Source organism: Tinamus guttatus, unplaced genomic scaffold (genome assembly GCF_059628265.1).
Source record: "Tinamus guttatus ecotype Peru unplaced genomic scaffold, ASM5962826v1 Tinamus_guttatus_pri_ptg000741l, whole genome shotgun sequence".
Classification (NCBI taxonomy): domain Eukaryota; kingdom Metazoa; phylum Chordata; class Aves; order Tinamiformes; family Tinamidae; genus Tinamus; species Tinamus guttatus.
In genome coordinates, this window is record NW_028289275.1 from 394343 (window position 1) to 397614 (window position 3272).

The window sequence follows — 3272 nt, forward strand, 5'->3', positions numbered from 1 at the left end:
CCTGGTCGCACCCGGGCCTGTAAATCCCCCAACTGATTTACTGCGCTGGAAAGCAGAGGTCAAGCCAACAAGCAGCCAGCACAACCCAGACAAGAGGCCAAGAGACATCAGAAAGGCCCAAAGAGCCGGACACACTCACTTGCACATCAGCACAAACGTCCTCGTTTTTCCTTAAAGAGCTACCTAGAACTCTCCATCACTACCGCTAGCCTGTTTTCCCAATTTTTCCTTAAGGCCTTGCTCCTGTTTGTCCCCAGGGCCATGCGCTTGAGAAAACAAGCGCTTCATGGCTGGTCTTCTTCAAGCATTTTCTAAAGCCCTTACTCTACAAAAGCAGAGGGTACAGGTCTATCTTCTGCTAAAGCCAGGCTGAGGTTTCTCTCAAATTTTCTCCTTGTGACTTTTCTGCTAATTCAAATCAATTTATTTGCTCTAGTCCTTCAGAAAAACCCACAGCTTTCCAAAACGCAGCACAGACCAGCTCCAAACTCATGCACCCAATCAAATTTCCCAGGTACCGGGTCATCTGAGAAGCTTGGTAAAGTTTCAAAACTTCCAACATTTCCCACCTTTTGGGAACATCACCTTGAACGTCAGACGTTCCTCTGGCTTGCGAAGTGTCTTGCAGTGCTGCTGATGCTTCTTCCACCTGCACCTCTGGTACCTCTTCCTTCACTTCTTCCCCACAAACTCCCCTGCTACAGAAGCTACCAAGGTGCTTCCCCCACTCTCTCCTCAAGTCCTTTCTGGTTTTGGAGGCCTCTAGACACAAAGCTCAAGGCTAGATACAGCACTTGCCATGGGAGGAACAGACACCTTGTCCCACTCCTACAGAGTCAGGCAGCCCTCCCAGCTAAGAGGACATCACAGCAGCCACCAATGTGATCTTTGTATAAGTTCTAACCAGAGTGGAGAAGGCACCTATAGGAAGTGAGCATCCTGCCCCTTAAATAGGGTTAGGCTTATTAGCAGGAAAGAAAAAAAAGAAAAAAGAAAAAAAAAACAGCTATGGGGTATGACCTTCTCTAGTAATTATTCCAGGAGTGTGTGTAATATGTGCATGCGAGTGCTAATCTCATAGCAGTGCTATCTGAGGTAATACTGGCATGTGAGCATCTCCATACATTCTTCTCCACCAGCACATCCCATGGAGTAAGAAATTCCACAGCTGCTCCCCATGTCACAGCACTTGGGCTCATCAATGTTATAACAAAGTCCTGTGCTTCCCCAGCCATCTGGTAACAGAGAAATACAGATTAACAGAGGCTTGAGGTGACTGAATGGGTTAGAAGTAGATTTTATGTGTGCTGTGTGCAAAGAAAAAAAACACTCTAAAGCAAGTCTTAGAGTTCTCCATGGTCCTTCCTATTCCATTGCCATTTACTTTGTAATTTAAGATTAGATAAATTAGGTGGGAAATTGTAGTTGGATGGTGTCTAATGCCCGCCCTCCTGTTAGGTCTAGAGCTCTTGAAGGATGGAAGCTCCCAGATGCCCTTGATTGCTCCCCTGCCCGTAAAAACATGGGCTTTGATTATGATACAAGATGTTCTTAGTTACTTGTTCTGTTTATCAGAGAGAAAACTTTTTTTTATAGGCGCCTTACATCTGCACTATCTGTAGCCCAGTGAGAAAATGGAGCTCAGCAGTGGGACATGATCTTGTATTTGTTATGTCAAGACATAAAGTGCTACATAATTCTAAAGCAAGGGTAGGTTTGTTAGCTGTAATAATGTTTAGCAGATTAAAGTGTAAATTAGAAAATGAATTTATTCTTCTCCTCTTTTGTAATCAATTTTCATGGGGAAATATACGCTAATTAGTTTTACTTGCTTTTCTAAAATATTATGGTTATATAACTATATATTTGTTATAAGCACAGCAGACACAAAGTTGTCCATTATTGTTTTTTTTAAGCAGTGTCTAGTGAATGCAAAGCATAGATCATCTGAGTGCCCTCACAAGGTTTCTGAGCAGGCCCTAGATTTGCTCCATGACACCTTGGTGCTGCCAATCAGCAGTACCTTGTGAACTGAATTGCAAGAACAAGCCTCACTTTTCATGATCATATCACAATCATGGAAAAAGCCTCTTTTCCTGTGGCTTTACGTTTGTCTCTAAAGCATTTCTGGAAGATTAATTCACAACCATCTGGTGAAAATTATCCTCAGGTTTGTGTTGTTATACCTTAAGAGTCTTTCTTTTTTTTTTCCCCACCGAAGTGATAGAAAGCCACACATTAAGATGCCTCACCCCATTAAAAGGGATGCTGTAGAAAAGAAACTTGCCTCAATCACACAAATATGGGAACTCGCGCTACTTTCTCAGTGGTAGTGAGATACACTCTCGGAAACCTAATTGCCATGACTTGAACGCTAACTTCAATTGTAGAAATTCATCTTTCAGAGCAATAAAGCAGGAGTATCCAATAATGGGGGAAAAAATTATTACCTACTCTGCTGCAACATTAAGGCCACAAAATTAAGCACAAATTCTCCTAAGAGAGGATGCAGCAGCATTGATTTGATTCACTTGGTACACACTGTGCAGAGATTATGGGACAAATGCATTATGCATTAAATTATGTGCTAAATAGGATGAATCTGCAGTATACTTGCAGAGTTCGCAGTTAATGTCTTCTGAAGTTGTCAAACGTTTTCACTTAGGATATCCTTGAAAGCAGGATGTTTTGAAAGGCCAGGGAGGAAGGTTCTGGTAACACATACAAGCATTTGAAGGCATCAACTGCTGACTTGCGTATGGATTACAGATTATGGATTTATTTATCTCGTTATTGAAACACCTTATTCACAGGACTTATTCAGGACCCAGCCATTTTTTCCTCCTGGTGCCAGGACCGCCTCCATTTTTCAGGCCCGCTGCTGGCCTCAGTGCAGGGGGCAGGTGGCTCCCCGGTGATCCCGGCCTAGTTGAGCAGAGCAGGGAACGGCCGGGCCGGGCCGGGCCGGACCAGGTTCGTCTCCAACCTTCCTCCCCGCCAAACGCCTCAGCAGCACCGCTGAGGTAACTCAAGCGCCGATTGGCTGACACAGCCGACAGCCCAGCCCATCCTCCCTGCTCTGATTGGCCCCTCTCATAAAAGCCCCCCCCACTGTCCAGTCACCATTGTTTCTCTCTTCTGGCAATCACGCCCCCGTGTTCCGATTGGTCGCGGGTGCGCCCACCGCCCCGCCTCGCCGCCACCGCGGCGACGGGGAGCCTGGCCTGGGCCCCGCTGTGAGTTCTCTCCGCCTCCCGCCGCCGCCGGCCGCG